At 39.8% G+C, this 23059-nt stretch overlaps 1 protein-coding gene across 3 annotated transcripts in view; it reads right to left on the bottom strand.

Moving 5' to 3' along the window:
- The window catches only part of LOC111834425 (uncharacterized), a 44257-nt gene extending 39079 nt beyond the window's left edge, over positions 1 to 5178 (bottom strand). The window contains exons 1-3 of one of the 3 annotated variants that reach the window (XM_072715782.1): positions 4625 to 5043; positions 3478 to 3539; positions 556 to 659 (exon numbers count right to left, since the gene is read on the bottom strand). The gene's annotated coding sequence lies outside the window, so the exon portion shown is untranslated. Of the gene's footprint in view, positions 1 to 555; positions 660 to 3477; positions 3540 to 4624; positions 5044 to 5110 lie in introns of those variants that run through there. The other 2 variants (XM_072715783.1, XM_072715781.1) reach the window with 2 other exon arrangements.
- Positions 5179 to 23059: the final 17881 nt, after the last annotated feature.

The raw sequence follows: 23059 nt of genomic DNA, 5'->3' as shown, positions 1-23059 counted from the left end.
AACACAGTAGTATGTTCTTTCCATTTAAATAGGCTGAATGGCTGATGAAAAGCTCGAAGGTGATACTAATTAAAAATAAATAAATAAACCAGTTTCTGTCTAAAAGATCCAGAAGCTAAAATTCAGCTGAGCCCTTAATTATAACTACTGCTTATCACCTACACTCATTAATTTAGAACAGAACATGAGCTTTGCATTCAAGCTGTTTACAGTATGCAGCACTGTTTATTTCAGGTCAAGGGGGATTGGTACAGGCAGCCTGTATCTTACCGAGACTGAGCTTTCAGAGGCAGATGCTAATTGTCCACTTCCACCTAAACCAAACAGCTTATACTGGTATGGTGATGTACTGTCTATGTAATCCTCATCAGTGTCCCCTTTAGTGTTTTTTAAGGGACATCAAAATTTAAGTTTATAGAATCACAGGTCAATGTATATGGTTAACAAAGGCTACCCTTTTCATTCGTTCTGATGTCTCTGTGGTGCTGCAGGCCTATTAGCAGCATTTTATCTGAACATGATACACATCTACATATATATGCTAAACAGATCTACCTTGGTCACAGAAAGCCCTCTGCTTCCCAGGGTTGCTTCTCCAAGTCATCAGCCATTGTTTTCTGTTCTGTTTGTTCCTGACATCTTCCATTATATACTCCACCCTAATGGATGCAAAGGTGGAACCCAGGTGTGTATTGAATGGACATAGATTCATAAGAACGTAATAAATTTACAAATGAAAGGAGACCATTTGGCCCATCAAGCTCGTTTGGGGAGAACTTACTGTAACTAATAGCTCAGAGTTGTTAAAATCTTATCTAGCTCTGATTTAAAGGAACCCATGGTTTTAGCCTACACTACTCGAAAAGGAAGACTGTTCCATACTTTAATTACACACTGTGTAATTACACACTGTGTTTTCTCAAATTCAGTTTAAAATGTTCTGCTAATTTCCAGATTAAACAAGATTCATCATATTTATATGTAATTCATTCATCTTACTAAACCCTCCTTCTTATGTCTATAATAAAATACAATACGATCTGGAATAAACTGGAATGTACTACAACTGGCTAAAACACTAGTTAGATATGGCAATTTTTAAGTTAAAAATCATTGTATGTTGTTCTACAAAATGATCATTTTCTTAGGAAATCATTTTTAACCCTGACGTGCATTACTGAAGTAGAAGGTACACTTATTCTGTTCAACAATAATCAAATACAATGAAGTAGAAAGATGTATAATATTGTGAAATTATTAAAAACATGTATATTTTTTTCTTTTAAGAATATATTGTTTAGCTATAACTAAACTACCATATGTGGTAATGGAACAGTGGATGATGATGGAGCAAATAAAATATACTGTCCATCGTTAACTTTTATCCAATTTCTGAAACACTGATCCTATTCTGGGTTGCGGGGGATTGGATCCTGTCCTGGGGGTATGAGAGCAAGATGGGAAACAACCCAGCATGAGGCACCGACCCATCACAGGGCATGCATGCACATATGCACCATTCACTCACACATACAGTCGTACCTCAGAACTCGAATTTAATCCGTCCAGAACTCCTGATCGAATCCTAAAAAGTTCGAGGTGTGATCGAATTTTCCCCATAAGAAATAACGGAAAACCAAAAAATTTCACCTAAATATGTTTTTTTTTAGCATTTTTAAACACAAAATGAACAGGATAAAACAAGAAGAGCATATAGCCTACTGTACTAAACACATCTAAGCACATTTATCAAAACAGTAATTTGTTAAGTAAGAAAATAAATGTATCCAAAAAATGTGTAAAGTTAAAAAAACAATGTGTCCGTCAATGTGAGATCGTCCGCTCCTTCCGTGTGCCACGTCCCCTCGTTAATCCCGTGTGGAATCCCCGTGTCATCAGCTGTTTCTGGTTGTTGTCATTAGTCCTCTGTATTTAGTCCGCGTTTCAGTTTGTTTCCCCAGTCCGATCATTGTATTGTCCGTCTGCATTTTGCCTGCCTTACCTGTAATTAAACCCTGTATTCCCCGATACCCTGACGTCTGCACCTTTGTCCCCGTTCTGTCCCTGCTCGGCACGACAATATTATTATAATTAAATGCATTTTTATTTTTATAATAACTAATAAGAAATCTTTATTTTAAAATGTATTTTATTATATAATACTAATTACTGTTACTGTCTATCATTGTCTAAATGTAATTTTACTGTCTAAATATATGTATTCAGCTAGTGTAAACATGCACGATGCTATCACAGCGAACGCGAGGCTGAGACTGAAGCGGTACCCTTTGTTTCCGCTGAGAGACGTGCTGCGTGACTCATTTCCATGCGTGTACAAGTTATCTTAGGTCGCTGTTTACGGTTTGACTTCTGAGATTCAGATCAAGTTCTAGGTAATTTTTTTCAAACTGGTTGGTTTGACTTTTAAGAAATTTGAGTTCTAATGAGTTTGAGAACTGAGGTACCACTGTACATACATATCTATGGGCAATTTAATTACTCCAATTAGCCTCAGCCTGTTTTTGGACCCTGGGGGGGGGGGGGGACCAGGGAACCCACAGGAAACCCCACGACAACAAAGGGAGAACATGAAAACTCCACACACATGAAACCCAGGGGAAGACTTGAACCCAGGTCCCAGCAGTGTTAGGTAACAGTGCCAACCATTGCACCACCATGCCACCCTCAACGCTAAGTTATTCACATTAAATTTTAAAATAATTTACATTATTACTCCTCCATATTCAATAAGTAAGACAAGATAGATAAGATGAAATGTTATTCATCCCAAAGAAAATTATTGTGCCACTGTGCAAGATTAAGACACCAGAGATTAAAATGACCAAATATAAAGTATAAAGCGAATAAAAGATGTAAAAAGGTAACTTAAGTGGGAGTGTGGATGTGCAAAAGGGTGTATACAGCTTTATATTCTGCCTGGAGAAAAAGGCATTTGGTTTATTTTCCTATTTTATTTGCATTGCACTATTAAAGGATGCGTGTGTTACCAATTCATCTTTTTTTGCTGACCCATAGCAGACCAACTCAAATTTAGTGTTTCTTCTTGATTTAAGACCTCTCTGAACTAAACATTACGTAAATCTGAGGACTTGTTCGTGAGCCCATGTGAATGTGTGTAGGTACTCTTACTGTAGAAATGACTGTAATATATGCTCAGCTGAGAGTGCAATGAGAAAAAACAGTATAAAAAAAAATCGTTCTCTTGCACATATAACTGTATCATGCGCAACAAAATGCAGTTTTAAAGTATAATGATGGTTTAAAACAGCCAAAAAATAAAAATTTTCCACATACTTTGCCCTAATCTAATTTTCCCCTACTAGTTTGAAAACATATTGGCCTATTTTCAACTTAATCACAGAAAGTAAATGAGCATGCATGTATACTACAGCACATAAAGTTATGCCACGAGAGATGTCTGGATACCTTTCATCACAAAATTCATCATGCACTTACCTAAGCTTGCCCTTTCTTCTGTGTCTTAGCTACAGGAAGGGTTGCTTCTCTTCAACCCAATACTGTTTAAAGACATAATAGGGGGGGGGGGGGTGACGTTAAGGGAATAAGCAAAAGAGAGAGAGTGAATGAGAGAGAAAGACAGCTGGAGTGGTCTGAAGTAGACAACCAATCAACGTGAAAATCAACATGGGCAATCTGACAGAAGGCCAGTGGATAAGCAATCGGCAGCTTCCAGGGACTAAAGATTCAGTGGATAAATAAAAACCTGAGAGGTAGGAAAAGAGTAAAGCAAGTAAAGAAAAGGGCCCTGGCCTAAGCCAAGTCCTTTTTCAGGGAAACGAAAGACCTTTATTTGAACCTTGGCAATGTGCCCTTGTTTCTAGGACTGATAAAAAATGAGACAAGAGAAGGAAGAAAAAGGAGGCTTATTTCTATTGTGCTTGTTCTGTTCAAGTCTAGCTCTCCAGTTGTTTTTTAGAGGCACAGTTTCTTCACATTCTTAGTATGTGGTTCACACAGATTTTATGTTTCCCAACACTTTTTTGCTGGTACTTTTTTTTTTTTGTCATTCTTCAGTCGTAAATTGTAGTCAGCAATAGCTAAATAATTGTGTGATGATGACAATACATTCAAAATAATCTCTCCACCAATAACTGCCTTCCAATATTTTTTATACTTTAATCCAAAATAGTCTAACTGTTCACACCAGGAATTTGTATGTGATAGAATCAGCTCTTTCTTATATGGTTTGCTGTCATTGTCACAAATAAATAGTGCAGTGATTCAATAATGGCACTTCTACCATTGCACCAGGTGTTCATCCTGCATTGATCCAAGTCACAGAACTGTCCTGAGCAAAGAGAAGGCAGTCTCTCAATCCAATTATTTTGGTCTTAAAAGCACTGAGTTAATTTAATTAGCTAAATTAATTAGCGTGAAAAGTGCTTTTCAAAACAAAAATCAAAGAAATGTTTACAATTACCTTCCAACATCTGAAAGTTAGTTTTCAAAAATTCAGAAGACAAATTTTAAAAAGAGAAATAAAAAGTAATAATAATAATATTAATAATAATAATAATGACAAAAGTTTTCAATTGTTGTTGTAGTACGAGCAAAGGGCAGTTTATTTATTTTTGGTACTTACCTTCTCAGAGCTTTTTCTGTACTCTGAGGTCTGTGCCTTTATTTCTGTTTGGTCCTCCCCTTTTCTGCTAATCCATTAGGGACAGACAAGTACAAGAGGAGCTTGCTGTTCAAGACTGGGACAACGCAAAGTCATGAACACAGATGGCAGTGCAGCAGATGCCTATTCCTGAGATGTACTGTACTTGGTCAGCTTTCTCTCCTTGCCTCTTTTTTGCCTGTTTGCCTCTGCTCCCCACCAGGCATTCATTTTCTTTTCTTCGGTGGTGACAAAATGAGTGGGATACTGGGCGTATGGCAGGGAGAGAGGAGAGGAAAATTGATGGGAGGAGGCAGAATTGAAAAAGAAACAGACAAGAAGACTGGATGACTGCAGGATAGCAAAGTAGGTTGTGTTGGGGAGAGAAAAGTGACCATGTCATCTCCAACACCACCTCACAAAAAGGAAAAAGGAAGGCAGGAGTGGGGGAGTGGGGGGGGGACTAACCGGGCACTGCTCATCATGATTCAGTGGATGGCTGCTCCTCCTCTGCATGTGCACGCTCTCGCTCCCTTGTTCTCGGAGTAGAGCTCTTGCTGTTATTGCACCTAAAGAAGAGAACCACATCTCACTGGTGGAGCCCGCTGCCCCCCACTCTCTTTCTCTCTCTCTCTCTCTCTCAGACACACAAACACACACAGTTCATTACTATTCAATGGTTCATACTGTGAGATGCCTCACTAGCCTACACACTATGCCTGGGCTCAGAGCATTGCATTGTAATGCTATGAAAAGAAATAAGGAAGGGGTTGTGAGTAGGGGGTATGTGCAGAGTGGGGTAATATTCTGGACCAGCAGGTGTTTCCACTCATGTTCATGTCTGTCTGTGAAAAGCCAGTCCTTCTGTCTGCATGGCCAGCACATATTCCCTCTGGGCTGTGGATTTCACACCATGAGACTGCCATCTTTAACATACAAGGGGAACCCCCTGAGCTTAATCACAGACTCTGAACTTCATATGTGTTTTTGACCATAAAAATGTATAATTAAAAAAATGGTACAAAACCATATAACATGCAACATTACAGAATTCAGAACTGTGCAACAATGTAATATATGAAGTTTTTCTTACTTTTATTACTTTATGTCAAAGTGTCTTTTTTCTGAGCCAATATACACTTACTACCCAAATAAACAGCCTTAGACATTTTCTTTACCTGCCTAAGACTTTGATACAGTATTGTTTTACATATATTGCTACTGATTCTACAGTATACAATACATGGCCACTGCAAAAAAAGCAATTACTATCTTTTCCATTTGTTCTTTTGATAACACTGAAAATAATTATTTTTGGTATAAATTACAATCCACAGAGTATACCCATTATTATTATTCTTAAAAAACATTCACAACAAAAATCTGACATTCTAACATGTACTGAAAGACCCCTCCTACTAGGATTCAAGGATATGGTGGTAAATCAATCCTGTAATCCTGACTGCAAGTGTATGCTGAGATTAATATCTTATCATGCATTAAAAATATTGCAGTCTCCTCCTGTCAAGAGGCATTTCCTATAGGAATCCCACATCTTTTACTGATACTCTATCAATTCATTTTCTGTACCTGCACTTGCTATTCAGGGTTGTGGGGGGTCTGGAGGTCATCTCAGAAGCTATGGACACAAGACAGTGAATAATCCAGGATGGGGAACCAACCCATTGCAGGGCACACTCACACACTGTTCACAATTTGGTAATTCCAATTCACCTTAGCACATTTTTGGACCGTGGAGTTCGTGAAGGAAACCCCATGATAATACAGATAGAACATGCAAAATCCACATAAAATGGAGCCACGACAGAGACCCGAACCCTGGTCCCTGAGGTGTGAGGGTACAGTGCTAACCATTGCCACCCCTTCATTAATACTTATTTAATTAAAGTTGTTTTTAGGATACTGTAGCTGTGCATATTGTTCAACACAAAATGTAAAGATGGATTTTAAAAAGCAACTGCTTTATCTCTTATTGTAGTTGTTACAGCTCTCATATCCAGCATTCAGGTACTGTATCTGACACAATGTACAAAGAATACTAAGTAATAAAAATACTAATTTTAGTAATTTTAGTATATTTACTAAAAGTACTAAAAATAATAATAAGTAATAACACTATTATATTATATTAAAATCTTGCACTTAACTCACTAAAACTAACAAAAAATGAAGTGTATGTCCAATACATATGTATGCCTATGGAGCAGCATACTTTATTGGTTTTCCCCCGCTGTTTTCCCCCTTGTCATTATTGATCTCTTGTGCTGTATCAAAAAACTGTCTTTATCTGGGAATGACATTGCAGAGTATTAAAACTAGATGCTATCAGCATGACAAAAATGTATTCCCCAGACCATCCCGTCACCTCCATCTAATCCATACTACTGCCACACCCACCAACCTCTATTTCTACAATGGGATTGTATGGTATGTATTTTTTATGGCATTCATACTTCATAATGACAGAATATTAGACAGAATTTTCAAAAGCAGTGCTATTCCACTATCTTGGCAAGGGTGGGAGCTCCAGCACGAAAAAATTCGGCAAAAAAAAATACCACAGTTTATGAAAAACAGTACTGTAAACAGGCCTGCCCTACACACTCTTCCAACCTCTCCAAAATCTCTATTAAAAGCCAAACTCTGTGATTTTTCTCAATGTTATTAAGTTTACCAGACCTGCACCTGTTCTTTCATGTTCGTCCATTGACTAGGTTTAAGGATAAGTGACATGATTAAATTACCCCATGATAAATTCCACCGATGACTGGCTGCCATAAAACCATCTCCTGCACCACAGTTTCAGAACCACAGATCTGTACAATGTTCCTAGAAAATTTGGCAAAGTCCACAGAAGACATTTAGATTAACTGTGTTCACAACATAGCTTTTGCCGCCTCCCTTTCTGTAATTTGTGGCCACTTTTTGAGGCAATTGGTCTCAGGAGTTTCAGTTGTAGATTATTAAATAGGCAGTTCATCCCAAAACTAAAAAAAGATATGTTTTAGAAGGGTCTTAGTGCTATCTTTCCTGGATATTGAAGACAATCCACAGGCTTTGTTAGCAGTTTAATTTAGGTACTATTTTCTTCTACGGAATCATTTCACTGTGCAAAAGATATCATCAAGGTACTCGTGCTCATATCTTCTGTGCAGTGATAGTTTGAACATTAAACTGCTTTACAGTAAGTGTGTGGATTATCTTCTATAACTGGGTCATGATTTCTGGTAAGAGACATTGCTGTTGAATTTTTCAGGTGTATTTTTCTGGTACTTTAATCACCACACAAATAATGCCATTCACTTTCATTATATTTTTTTTTTTTTTTTTTTTTTTAATTTTTTTTTATATTTTTAATTTTTTTTTTTTTATTTTTTAATTTTTTTTATTTTTTTTAATTTTTTTTTCACTTTCATTATATTTGAGGGAAGCCTGACATCATACGGCTGATATTTTTTGCGCCATAAATACCGCAGTATTTATTACAACAAAATCACATCACGATATTTGAAAAATTTCCAATACCAAGCTGCCCTAGTATATTATACAAAATACTTTTATTTCTTCACTTGCCATCCTAATCTTCTTATATCTGTCCTTTCCAAAAGATTGCAATTTAAGATTCTTTTACTTTGTTTATCGTATGTTTTCCGAATTCATAACTTTTTCAAGAGGGTAGCTGTATTGTGTTTCAGAGGCAGGATATTTCCATAAGCAATCAACAAAGAAAGTGTTTGCAAGATCCGCCCGCCAAAGTGGCAAAGTACCGAAAAAGTACCCCAGCTAGTTTGGTGCTTTAGGTACTGGAACTTTTGGTACTGTTACTTGACCGGAAGTCACAGGGAAAGTACCGAAAGTACAATACCAAAAGTACTGTACCTAGTGTGGTAAAAGAGAGCCACAAGTGTCTTCTACAGCTGCCTTTTCTTTCCTTTGCTACCAGATAATACTACTGCTTTATTTGTGAGTGTCATCATACTGTCTGGGCTGCTGCATAGTTCAATGTGTTGTGCATGCGGTTCAAAAGCTGTACCCCCTGGTTGTGGATTCCAGGCTTGCTTGAGGCCAGTCTCACCTGTTCCATATTTATTAGGTTTTTAATTTTCTAGTGTTTATTATTTGGTGTATTTTCCTATTTTCAGGTTTTCCCCACTTCTGCAATGTTTTATTATTTCCTCCGGTTGGTGTTCCCCCTGTGTCTCCTTTTTTGGTGCCCCTTGTGCCTGTCTGCTTTCCCTGTCATTTTTTCCCCATCAGTTGTTGTCCTGGTTACTGCCTTTGTGCCTGTTCTGCGTGTCCGTCCTGTTCCCGGTGCTCCATTGATGCTTTGCTCTTGTTTTCCAGGTCTCGTGTCCCTGGTCTGGTCCCTTCGCTCCCCTTGGGTGTCACGCCCTGCTCTTCCGATCCTCGTGTGTGCCATGCCCCCTCATTAACCTAATGTGAAATCCCGATTGTTACCAGCTGTTTCTTGTTATTACCATTAAGTCCTGTGTATTTCAGTCCGCGTTCAAGTATGTTTCCGCAGTCCTGTCATTGACGTCTCTTCGTCAATGCTTCCCCAGACGTGATCACGACACTATGTCCCTTAGTTCTGTGTTCATATAGTGTTACTGCTTCCACCTGTTTCTCATTGTTCCTGCACCTCCCTTGATTAGTTAATTGATTACGAGTTACTCCTTTCCTTTGTTTTCCCAGGATTTCTGTGTGTATTTCAGTTCCTGCCTTAGTTAATTTCCCCACTGGGTCATCATGTTAGAATCTGTGTGAATAAGTTTGAGTTTGAGATGTGCTGCATCTGCTTGTTCTGGATTATAGTTCTGATCTTGTTCTGTTTCCTTACCTGTTTTTAGACTTCTTGAAGTTAGTCCATGTTAGTCCAGTGTCCTGCTTAAGTCTTATTTAATTATTTACCTCAGTGTTTCTCCATCTGTTAATGACCCCTTGTGATCCTTTGTTTTTATATTATTGTTTTGTTAATAAATCCTATGTTTCTTGGAGCCATAAGTGTATCGTCGCCAGCAAAGCGCTCCTGTCACACTCTGGCACTCGGTACCAAGTCACACCCAGCACACAGAGCAACCAGTTGATAAACCATAACTCCCAATTCCTAATAAGGACTTCTAAGTCCAGATTGGTCACAAAACACCAACAAACCGAGCTCAAATGTATAACAAACACAAATCTCCTGGGAGGTATTCCAGAAAGCAGGTTATGTGACATACCCGGGTAAATTTAAGGCCAAGTTAGTGGATAACCTCAACTTTTGGTTCCAAAAACGGAGGCTAACTTTCTGGGTATGTAAGTAACCATAGCAGCTTACTCTCTGAAGATAACCTGCTTGGTAGCAGGTTATGTTCCAGGGTCAGTTTGTTTCAGAAGGTTACTGAGCATGGCGTGCCTTTTTGATGACGATCCTGTGGACGTGGAGGCACAATTTATACGGGGTTTTTTTCGCCGGGAGAGAGTTATAAGACCGCATATTGATGTCTTTTCATTTCCTAATGATTATTTGAAAGAGCGTTATCGGTTTTCAAAAGAATCGTTAATTTACTTAACACATCTCTTGAAACCGCATATTGCAAATGTCACAAACCGCGGGTCTGCGCTTGGCACAGAAAACATTCTGTGCATAGCATTTTGGTTTTTTGCGTCAGGGCATTTTTTGTACAATGTGGGCGATTCAGAGCATGTGGGAAAGGCAACTGTGTGTAGAGCCGTTCGCACAGTATGTCTGGCACTTAAACGCTTCTTACACACGTTTGTACAGTTCCCTGGCCATAAACCTCTGCGTGTTATTAAAGAGGAATTCCACAGAGTGGCAGGTTTGTCCTTTGTAGTAAAATCTATGACGCATATTTAATATGTAGTCATACTATTTATATCTATACATGTATTCATCCTGCACACACACACACACACACACACACACACCCACTTGATACTTCTATATATGACTTTCTATTTCAGGGTTTCCAAATGTAATTGGGTGCATTGATGGCACCCACATTCCTATTAAAGCTCCTTCAATAAATGAGGGAGACTATGTTAATAGGAAATCTATTCATAGTATCAATGTGCAGGTAACAACTTGATTTTGTGTCCTTAATTTTTTGCCTTGTTAACATCATTAAACTCATTACTTTCCACTTTTCAATTATAGGTAATATGTGAGGCAACCTACATCATTACTAATGTTGAGGCAAAATGGCCAGGATCTGTGCACGATGCCAGAATTTTCCGCGAGTCATCATTATGCCAGACATTTCAGCAGGGTATGTTTTGCTTCATACAATGTTTTTTTTTCTTTTTACTATATTTGTATTGTACACTTGAACCATTACAGGAAAGTAGAATGGTTACTTGCTGGGGGACAGAGGATACCCTTGTCTGCCCTACTTAATGACACCCTACTCTGAACCTGATCCTGGACCACAGACACGGTTTAACCTGGCTCACAGCCGAACACAGGCCAAGGGGGAGATGACCATAGGGATCCTCAAGTCTAGGTTTCAGTGTCTGCATGGGCTCCGGGTCAGTCCAGAGAGGGCATGCAACATCATAGTGACAATAAGAGGAGAGAGCCACCCTCCTTGTATTGAAGAAGATGGCCCAGAGGAACCCCTACAGATTTTTGCACACAGAGATGGAAGACTTTTGAGAGACAGGATTTGTCAAAATTACTTTTATTAAATTGTTTGCACTGGTCTGCTGTGCAATTCATTTCTTTATTTCATGAAAAACAATAAAAGTAAAATGAAATAAAATGTGTTTTTTTTTATTTATTTCATTGCTTTATATACAACTCTTTTAACATGCAACAGATTAATATTCACACAAGTTCTCACCTTAAGGCGAAGCTCCAGTAATTCAATTTCTAGTGTTGCTTTTTTAATGGATAGCCTCTTCTCTTCCATTTGAAGCTGTATAAGGTCCATCTCCATGTCACTTTTTCTTATTTGTTTTTGAAGATGGACCTTATACAGCTCCTTTGCTGGCAACTAGGAAGGCAAAAATAATTAAATAAATGAGATTCTCTCAAACAATAAAATTAAAATATGGACAACTGCACACAAATTCTTACACTGCTTAGATCACACATTGAGGTTGAAGGACCTTCATCTGTGGGCAAATCCCCAGGTATGTACTGTGAAAGGACAATGACAGTTTGGTACTCTAATGTAAAAAGGGGGCATGCATTATAGTGGTATGCATCATACCTCAGTGGATCTACCAGCATTGTCCACTTCTGTCACAGCAGATGTGGTCTCTTCATCGTCATCTTCATCCTTCAGTGGAAATATGCAAGTATACATTATCTGGCAAAAAGAAAAAAAAAAACAAAATAACAAAATATCTAAAAGCAACTAAAGGTACCTGACAACAAAACACTTACAACTGTGACAGACGGTGTTCTTTCTGTAGGGTCCAATAATACAATCCCTCTATCAGTATCTATAAGAAAATACAACCCATAAAATTCTCAATATTAAAGAAAAACCAATAATGCAGGAAAAAAACATGTCAAAGTAATACAACTAAGATCACAGTAGCCTATACATCATATGCAGTTAAATAAAGTAAGCCTGCATAAAAACGTTAAGCATGTTCAAAAAGCCTTTAAAGTGACAGAGATAGTAATTTATTAAGTCATATAATGAAAAGAAATCATAGTGGTAAATTTACATTTCACAATGTTACTTCTGGTGCATGGTGTGTGTGATGAAGTGCCCCCTTGAATGCCAGCAACCACTGGTTGCCCTTTATTAAGGGACAGAGCCAGCTTCTCAGATGGGGTGAGGGGAGGTGGTGGTGGGCCCCCGCCAGTTAGACGGACTTCAGCCTTCTTTCTATTAGCTACATGACAGAAAGAATATACTAAATCGTGTTTAATCAATAGTTCAGTGATCGTGTAATCAAATATTACCTTTTTGCTGAATGTTTTTGTGTTTCATTTTGACTTGGCTCAAAGTTCTTCTGGCTCCAGAAGGATTACACCTTATTAAATAAGAAACCATATATTCCTAGTCAATACACATTGTTATTTTAACCTAAAGAAATGAATGGCAGGAAAAGTAAATGCTTTCATAGTGATTTAACAGTCAAAAGGATGCGGAAGGGGTGCTTAATTATTTTACATTATAATAAAAGGGGAGGCGATGTCAAATTTGCAATTTAATAAACTCACGCATTTACCCTGTCTGTTATTTTTTGCCAAGCCAACTCTCTTTCTTTAGCCGATGCAGCCGTATTGCTTTTTTTCATTATTATTGGCTTGAATTCTTCATATGCGTGCATTAAAACCTCCAACTCCGCCTCTGTGAAGTATGCCACTCTCTTTTTTCACTTTGATCTTCCATTTTGACTCGTGAAATCTGCGTTCCATTGAAAATGTCTTTATGTATACACGGTGCACGCGCATTAACTCTGGGTAACCAATAGGAGCTTGATTGAACTTACTCTTCTCAGGTGTTTTGGAACCGACATACTCATGGTATGCGGGTTTGGGGTCAATCAACCCAGAGGTTATGATTTACCAAATGGTAAGTTAACCAAGCTTTCTGGAATACCCCCCTGCTCTATTAGTTCACCTTGGTAGCAAGGTAAAATCCACCCATTTTGCTGAATTTGTAAATCTTCTAGACTAACTTGAGATATGTATATAAACATTGATTATATGACATTGAATCACTGTTAATGTTTGGGTGTTCCATTGATTAATGATTAATACATTGACGTAATGTCATTGAATCACTGAAAATACATGATTAAACATATGATTATTATGATTAATCTAACAATTATTTATACATTTGCACTACCGTGTAACATATTGTATATTGTCTACTGTGACTATTTTATAAAGCTATAACTCTTTGTGCACCAGTTGGGGCAGCTTCGAGTCTCTTCCTGCAGGTGATTTCTCCCCCCCTGTGCTTTACTGTCTGCCTCTCCAAGGTCCTAGCTTTCTTCAGGATCTGCGGAACTAACCGCAGGCAGCTATCACGAAGCGAGGTCACACAATAAGAACATAAGAACATAAGATATTCAAAACAATCTCTTCTTGCCTAAGGCCTAAGACAGGGGTGGGCAAACTTTTTGACTCGTGGGCCGCAGAGGGTTCTAAAATTTGACAGAAGGGCCGGACCAGGAGCAGATGGATGGAGTGTTTTGGTAATTCACCTCATAAGAGAAAAAATAACATGGGATATGTAGAAAACGTGCTTTAATTTCAATAGAAAATTAACAAAAGCATCACAACAAAATATCTCTTCCAAGTCCCACAGTATTTCTTTATTGAAATGACTCTTAAAACACTGAAAATTCAATTGACAAAATACAGCTTTTTTAAAATTACTAACAGTTACCATTTTGAAGCATTTAAAGTTTTGATATCCTTCAGGACATTATCATCACTCTCCTCCTGAACATTTCAAAAATGGTTGGAGATGCAGATCATCGGAACAGTGACAGCATGCCAGTATGTGGCCATGTTATATATATCTGGTGCGCATTGTTTATATTGAGAAGGCAGTGCACCTGCACACCACTTATGTGCGCACCTTAACAGAAATGACATGTAACACGTAAATCCACGTAAATATGATTACACCTCCAGAAGAAGGCGCTTCAGTTCACCGAAGCTGAATACAGCGCTTTAATTGCTGAGGCTGGGTACTGTATCCAGCAGCCCGAGATTCGGGAGGACCCCGCAGCATGTGCACTCGCTGCTCATACGACGAAGGACGCCTTCCTGGCAGAGGAGGTTCGTTTAAACCTGCAGCAGCTTAGAAGCATGGCGGCAGAGGCAAACCGGTGGCAGGTAGCCGCAAACAGCGGTTTGTCTTTAGACCCACCGACTGAACTGCCTGAGGGAATCCCAATTTCGGAAAAAAACGAGCCAGGCGTCACAGGTTGAGCTGTCAAAGAGGGAAAATGCTCAGTAATGATGCGTTCATATGGTGTCGGAATGATCGTAAAAATCACTTTCCCACTGGGGAAAAACAACTCAGCAAGACGGATCTTCCGACACCACTTCAATGCAGCATAAGACAGCGCCTCAACAAAGGTCAGTGTATCAGAGTGTCCCATCTATCGAGAAACGCCACAATTGCAGGGAAAGTAAAACATTAACAAGGTTTACCATTATAATTGATTCTAATTCGGGGGGCCGGATTAAAAAGCTTAACGGGCCGCATACGGCCCCCGGGCCGTAGTTTGCCCATCCCTGGCCTAAGATATAACAGACCCAATATGTCTCCCCTCCCAGGCCTACCAATGTCCAATTTTACTTCCACACCTTGCATTGTTGTTCACTGAACTGATCACTCAGTAATGCCTAAAGCAAAGGGCAAACATTCGGGAAAAGACAAAGATAAAGAGCTCTCGTCAGCTGTAGGTGCAACTATGGTGGGCATTAGCCAGCTACTAGAACATAGAGCGGCTCTCTCACCTGATTTCAATCATCATTTGAATCTCTGGCATCTACTCTAGACAGCATTCACTCCACTGTTATGGAACGTGGGCAACGTATTTGCTCTTTTTAAACTAACGCTGTTGAAGTTGACAGTCATCTCCAGAAACTTGAGAGTGCCTGCTCTGTTTTGCGAACTGGGGATTCACTTAGGGTTAAAGCGGAGGACTTGGGAGGACACAGCAGACGGTGAAATATTTGTATTGTCAGCTTACCGGAACTGATCGAAGGGCCCTGTCCATCCACTTTCTTCTCTCAGCTCATCGTTGATGTTTGCGGCACAGAAATCCTTATTTCACCCCGAGTTGGACCGAGACCACGGGAGGAAGGCCAAGACCTGTTATTGTGTGTTTCCATCACTTTCAGGTTAAGGAGCTGGGGCCTCATGTATAACTACGTGCATAGAATTCACACTAAAACATCGTGTATGGACAAAACTAGGAATGTGCGTACGCAAGAAAAAATCCAGATGCACAAAACTGTGCGTAAGCACAGATCTACGCACATTCCCTTTATAAATCTAAATGTGCGTGAAATTTTACGCACGTGAATGTGCCCACAGCTACCCGCCCGACCCGCCCATAGTTATATATATTTGCATATGTAAATCTGTATAAATACCCACTTTGTTCTATGTTTTTCTTAAACAACAATGGATAAACCACGTGGGAAAAAGAAGTATTTCGGCAAGTGCGAAGTGGAGGTCATGTTAACAAAAATAGAGAAAAGTGATATGGGGTTCCGGTGACTTCACCACCTAGAATGGCAGCCTAGAGGAATAGCTCCTCCGGTAATAATATATTCTTCGCCTAATAATATAGTCAAATATAAAATTACTCGATAACAGTTGATTTGATAAGTGAGGCCAGAATGGGGAAAAGGGATCGAAATAAAAAAGACACAACTGATGAGTCGTTAAGTGCAGAAAATACGGCGAGTGGTGATGGGGCTAATGCTAACTCCCCTCAGGACATAGCAAGCTTAGCGAAAGTGTTGGAAGAGATACGGGACTTTCGGAAAGACAAAAAACAAAAACTAAATGATATTAAAACTGAGCTCGCTACTGTTAATCATAAGATAGGGGAGGTGGAGACACAAATAGAAAAAGTGGAAGACCGTGTTGAAAATATGGAGCAAGTGCTAAGCAAGATGATAAAAGTGATGAAACAGCAAGAAAGCAAACTACTTGATCAGGAAGGGAGATCTCGATGGAAGAATATGAGGGTATACAATATTCCAGAAGGAACGGAGGGGTTGTTTACGGAAGAATTTGTGGAAAAGCTATTACGGGACACGCTGGAAATTCCCCCGACCACTGATCTCGGCATTGAGAGTGCACACCGGGCGCTCGGCCCGAGGACTTCCGAAGACAGAAACGATAAGCCGCGGTCCATTGTGATTAGATTTCTCTGCTACAAAATCAAAGACGAGATTTTATGCAAAGCTTGGGGAAAGAAGAGAGTGTTGATGAATGAGAGACTAATATATTTTGATCACGACTATCCTCCTGCAGTCTTACAAAAACGTAGGGACTACTTTGAAGCAAAGCGCGTGTTAAAGGAGAGAAATATTCGATTCCAAACTCCGTTCCCTGCTAAACTACGAGTCTTCTACAAAGAAGGGATAAAGCTGTACCACACGGCAGATGAGGCGACAACAGATATGAAAGATAGAGGTCTACCCGTCAGCGTAATTGCACCAAGGGAAAGCCTGGCTGAACAGCTGTCCCGCACAGCCTGGAACATAGTGGACAGAGCAGGTAAACAGGGAAGGAGAGAGGAGTGAGAGCGAGGCATCAGAGAGAGACTGCGAGGTTTCAGAAGACATACCTCACCTCACCCAGAGGAGTCATGATTTACTAATCTCGGAGAGCTGGTGGACTAAATAGAACTTTACATACAACGAGCAATTTTCATCCGAATATATAATTGAAGTGTGTTTAAACTAGCTTTTTTTTTTCTTTGCGTTTGTCCTCTTTTTCCCAACTGAAACAAGAAAATATATAAAGGAGGAATAGGGACTTTTTTCATGTTCGCTTCAAATTGTTTTAGTTACTATTTCATGGGCTGTAGTGGGGGCCCCTTGCCGAAAGGTGTGATAGATTTCCCCCCACTGCTAGACTTTGTTTCTAGCTTTGTTCAAGTCAGTTGTTCGAGACCCCTGCCTTGGAACCATATCATTCTAGTTCGATTTTTCATGTGATTTTTTTTGTTAATTGTTTAAGGAGTAGATCAGTTAAGCTTGGTTTTGTTAATTCTAATCATATACTGATGGATAACATATGGCCAGCGATCAGGTAAAGTTTATTTCTTTTAATGTGAATGGGCTATTAAATCCAATTAAACGTAGTCAAATTCTCTCTAAAATGAAGAAAGAAGAAGCCCATGTTGTATATCTTCAGGAAACTCATTTAAATGATGAGGAACATAACAAATTAGAGAGAATGGGTTTTATTAATGTAGGTTTTTCTTCGTACAAATCAGGGCATAGGAGGGGAGTTGCTATTCTTATTTCGAACAAATTAAATTTTGAAAAAACATTTGAAATTTGTGATAAAGAGGGTAGATATATTATGATAAGGGGCAATATAGATGGAAATCCAGTTACTCTATTAAATATATATGCACCCCCAGGAAGTGATATTAGTTTTTTTCAAAAAATCATTAGTATTATGATGACAGAAACGGAAGGTCTGTTAATAGGAGGGTGGGATTTAAATATACAATTACAACCAAAATTGGACTCTTCCAGGGGAAAAAACTTTATAACAAAGTCTTTAAACAAAAACTTTTTGACTTTTTGAGGAGGTGGATCTAATTGATATATGGAGAGACCTTTTTCCTAATAGGAGGGACTATACCCATTACTCTGCCCCTCACTCCCTTTATACAAGAATAGATTACTTCATAACATTCGGAAAGGATAAAGACAAAATAGATACCTGTGGAATTGGAACAATAGATTTAAGTGACCATGCACCTATTTACTTATTGGTTAACTTTAATTTACGACCAAAGAATACTACATGGAAGTTAAATTCAAGTCTTCTCAATGACCAACATTTTAAGGAGCAAATTAAGCAAGAGATTAATCTCTTTTTTAAAATTCAATGATAATGGGGAGGTATTGCCTCCTATTCTGTGGGATACTTTGAAGGCAGTATTAAGAGGGAAAATTATATCAATAAGCTTTTACAAGAAAAAGATGAGGAATAAAAAATTAGAGGAACTACAATGTAAGTCGAACAAATTAGAAAAGATACATAAGGTGAGTTTGGCACAAGATATTTTTGAGCAAAATAAGGAAATTAGGTATGAAATTAATAGTTTGAGCACAGAAGAAATCAGGAAAAAGTTTTTGAAACCGATGCATTATGAAAGTGGATCCAAATCAATGAAAATATTGGCATGGAAGCTAAGAAAAAAGATAGTAAACAATACAATTCATAGAATTAGAGATCCAAAAACAAAAGAGATTAGACATAACCTACATGAAAAACAAGAAGCTTTTGAAACGTTTTTTAGAACTCTGTATTCTGAAATTCCAAGGGGAAACATAACTCAAATTGATTTAAAATGCTTTAAATCATTTAAATGCTCTAAAATTGCCTACAGTAAGTGAAGAACAAAACAGACTAACGACATCTGTTGGGGAGGTGATAAGGTGTTCTGGTTCTTTTAGGTTTATGGCAGCAATCAAGATGGTGCATCGGTCAGAATGCAGGAAATGATGAGGAGACAGGTTTTCACTGAGTTGTGTATTGCGTTCCAGACAATGCTTAGAGGTCCAATAACAGCAGCATTGTAATATTATTGGTATTAGTCTGCAATAACAAACAAACATCTTTAACCACTCATATCTCAACAGCAAATCTGCATTATTGCTAAGCATGAAGACAGAAATATTTTAAAAGGTAAATAAAGATTTCCAGCCTCATTCTTCACATAACTACTTTAACAGAAATAATAGGTTGGAGATATGTATGGTAAACTGCCATTCAGATAAAAAACGAACACTGCTTCTTAACTGCAATGGTAGCTCGGTCTTTTCACTCTCTGGCGGCCAACGATAGGTATGGCTTAACATTAACAGTGCATATCCCTCTTCCGCACGCAGACACTAATTTAACTCGGTATATAAACCAACATAAATGTCAGATAAATGCAACTTCCCTAATCGTATAGAAGTTGCAGTCGTCTCGGAAATCTGCACGGCGTAGTTAAAAGATTATCCAAGAGGACATTATAACTACCCGAATGGTAGCTCCTACGTGCATTTAAATTAACACGACATAAACGTAAAATTCAGCATGAACTTACTTCTTGGCATTCACTCAGACTCTAAAATCGGCTGGATCACACCAAATTAAATTCGATTCCACAACAAACAGGTAACTAAATAATTATAATTTGGAGCACACTGAACTTGAGGGCTAACTACCTGCTATAGGAAGGCAAGAGAAAAAACTAAACGACTAAACAGGAAATACGTCAGTTCGTGCGCAAACAACGCGAACATAAAGTCCCACCCTTTTCTACAGCCGCCCCCAATTGTGCAGAGCACATTTGCTACAAATAAAGGCCGATCAGTCAGTTGCAGGAGGGTCTGAAGGTAGAGGGGCATCATCCTCTCCAGACGGGAGAGCTGGTAGCATCACCAACCGGGCGACTGGTCTGGTATAGGTATGTCCTTTGATGTTTACATCAGCTGATCTGATGCAACCATCATCGCTGCGGTGAACCTTTGTCACACGCCCAATGGGCCACAGGGCCCGGGGCAACTGTGGGTCCACCATCAAGACAACTGCATTGTCCAGGAGCTCAGGGGAAGAAGAATGCCACTTCTGTCTAGTCTGCAGATTGGGGAGGTAGTCCCTGATGAACCGGGACCAGAAGTGGTCTGCTAGGATTTGCGAATGCCGCTATCGGCGACGACTCAGCATCTCAGTCTCAGGGTAGACCACTTGGGAAAGCGATCCATCAGGCCTCCCCAGGAGCAGGCTATTTGGGGTCACTGGGTCAACATCTGCAATGTCCGCTGAAACGTAGCCCAATGGTTTTGAGTTGAGTATGCCCTCTACTTCCAGGAGCACGGTGAGTAGTACCTCCTCTGGAACAGGTTGCTACCCAACACAGGTGTAGAGTGCGGACTTAGTGGAACGCACTTCTCTTTCCCACACGCCCCCAAAATGTGGGGCGGCAGGGGGGTTGAAGTGGAACTTAATCCTCTGGCGGGCAAGTTGGTTTTGTAAAGTAGGCGTCATGCTAGCAAAGGCTTCCCTAAGTTCCCGCTCGCCTCCTTTGAAATTCGTCCCTTGGTCCGACCACAGCCCGGCGGGCACTCCCCTCCGAGTGATAAATCGCCTCAGGGCCATTAGGTAGGCATCAGCGTCCATATTTCTGAGGAGATCCAGGTGTGCCGCCCTAGTGGTTAAACACTTGAAAATAATCCCCCAGCGTTTCTCATGGCATCTGCCCACTTTCACCAGCATGGGCCCAAAGCAATCCATGCCAGTGGAATGGAAAGCGGGTTTGTATAACTGCAGACGGGCGATGGGGAGATCAGCCATTTTCGGGACAGAAGGCTGAGCTCTCCAGCGCTGACATTCAGGACAGGTACGCTGGTGCCTTCGTATTGCCTCTCGCCCGTGTATGACCCAGTATGACCTCCGCAACTCTGCGAAGACCCGCTCCGGGCCAGGATGGTGCAGGTCAGCATCATATTTTTGGATGAGTAGGCGTGTAACAGGATGAGAGGCGTCCAGGACCACGGGATGTGATGATACATCACATTGCCCTTCCAACCGTCTGAGTCGCCCACCGACTCTTATGAGGGCCATGGGCTTTCCCATTTCAGGAGCTAAAGTAGCTAACCGACTGCCAGATAGGACAAGTTTCCCAGCTGTGAGTAGTTTGTAGTCCTCTGGGAATGACTGCTGCTGAGCTCGCTGAAGGACAATCACCTCAGCTTGGCGATATTCTTCAGCACTGGGCGAAGGGCTGAGAGTGTTCTGCTGGAGTTCTTGAACTGTAGCATCCATGAGCTCTTGCCAGGTGCTATACACTTTATCTTCCCAGGCCTTAGTCGTGGGTGAGGTGATAGACACTCAACAGAACACAGACTTCCGGAGCTCTGTCTTGTCCTCAGGTAGCCCTGTGCCGAGCTCAGGCCAGGTGTCAGGGCTCTGGAGCAGGAATGGAGGTCCTAGTGACCATCGAGTTGCCGTTGTCAGGGCCTCAAGGGACTTGCCCCTGGTCAGATTGTCAGCAGGGTTATTCACTGAGTCTACATAGCGCCAAAATCAATTCCCGGTTAGCTCTTGTATCTCCGCTACTCTTGCTCCGACGAAGACCTTATAACGACAAGATTGGGAGTTTAACCAGGTTAGTACTGTAGTGGAGTCTGACCATAATACAGTACGAGACACTTCCAAGGTTAGCTCTCTCTGAAGGACACGGGCTATCTGTGCTGCTACTAGAGCAGCGCAGAGCTCCAGATGCGGGATTGAATGTTGACGTTTTGGTGCTACCCATGAACGGGCGAGGATAAAGGACAGGTGTACGTGGCGATCTGCACCCTCTGTACTAATATAAGCTACGGCCCCATAGGCTTGCTCTGAGGCGTCTGCAAAGATGTGTACTTCCCGTGTGGCACCCTCTTGACTGACATCAGCTGGCACATAATGGCGGGGGAAGGTAATGTGAGGCAAATACTTAAGAGAAAAAACTAAACGACTAAACAGGAAATACGTCAGTTCACGCGCAAACAACGCGAACATAAAGTCCCACCCTTTTCTACAACATCTGATATGAGCGAAAAGGAATTAAAAATTGCAATTAATCAACTTAAAGTGAATAAATCCCCAGGATCGGATGGCTACTCAGCGGAGTGGTATAAAGAATTTAAGGATGAGTTAATTCTGATAATACTCTCTACATTGAATTGGGTATTAAAAAAGATACAAACGCCACCTAGTTGGAGGGAGGTGATAATTTCAGCTATACCAAAAGAAGGCAAGGACAGATTGGAATGTGGGTCATTTAGACCAATATCTTTACTTAATGTGGACTATAGGTTGTTCACTTCTATTATGGCTACACGTTTAGAAAATTTCCTGCCTTCTTTGATACATTATGACCAAACAGGTTTTATACAACAGCGTCAGACACAGGATAATATACGACGGACATTACATGTGATGGATCATTTACAAAAAGACAAAATTAAAGCAATAATTATGAGTGTGGATGCTGAAAAGGCATTTGATTCAGTTAACTGGGATTTTCTCTATAGAGTTTTATATAGATTTGGATTTCATGATAAAACTATACAGGCATTATATGATAACCCTACTGCTAGAATAAAAGTCAATGGATATTTATCAAATAGTTTTACCCTTGAGAGGGGCACAAGACAGGGATGCGCATGGTCACTGTTACTTTTCGCCCTATATTTGGAACCATTAGCTCAATTTATTAGACAACATGAAGATATTAGAGGAATTACAATTAAAGGGCTTGTTATGCAGATGATATTTTGATTTATTTAGGACAACCAACATATTCATTGCCTAAATTGATGCAAACATTTGAAAAATATGGCCAATTATCAGGATACAAGATTAATATAGATAAAACCCAATTACTTTTATACAACTATAATCCACCGGAGGAAATTATAAGCAGATACCCCCTAACTTGGCAAACAGAGTCTATTAGGTATTTGGGCATTAATATGCCAAAGAATTTGACAAAACTTTCAGAATTAAATTATCTCCCTATGCAAAAAAAGGAGGACATAGCACGATGGAATTTAATACCTTTCTTCAGCCTTAGTTCAAAGATTGAATCAATTAAAATGAATATACTGCCAAGATTATTTATTTCAAACCCTACCAATAGATATTAACCAAAAACAATTCAATG

The sequence above is a fragment of the Paramormyrops kingsleyae genome, chromosome 8 (assembly GCF_048594095.1).
Source record: "Paramormyrops kingsleyae isolate MSU_618 chromosome 8, PKINGS_0.4, whole genome shotgun sequence".
Lineage (NCBI taxonomy): Eukaryota > Metazoa > Chordata > Actinopteri > Osteoglossiformes > Mormyridae > Paramormyrops > Paramormyrops kingsleyae.
Note: the sequence above shows the minus strand (reverse complement) of the source record. Positions and strands in the feature narration are given on the sequence as shown.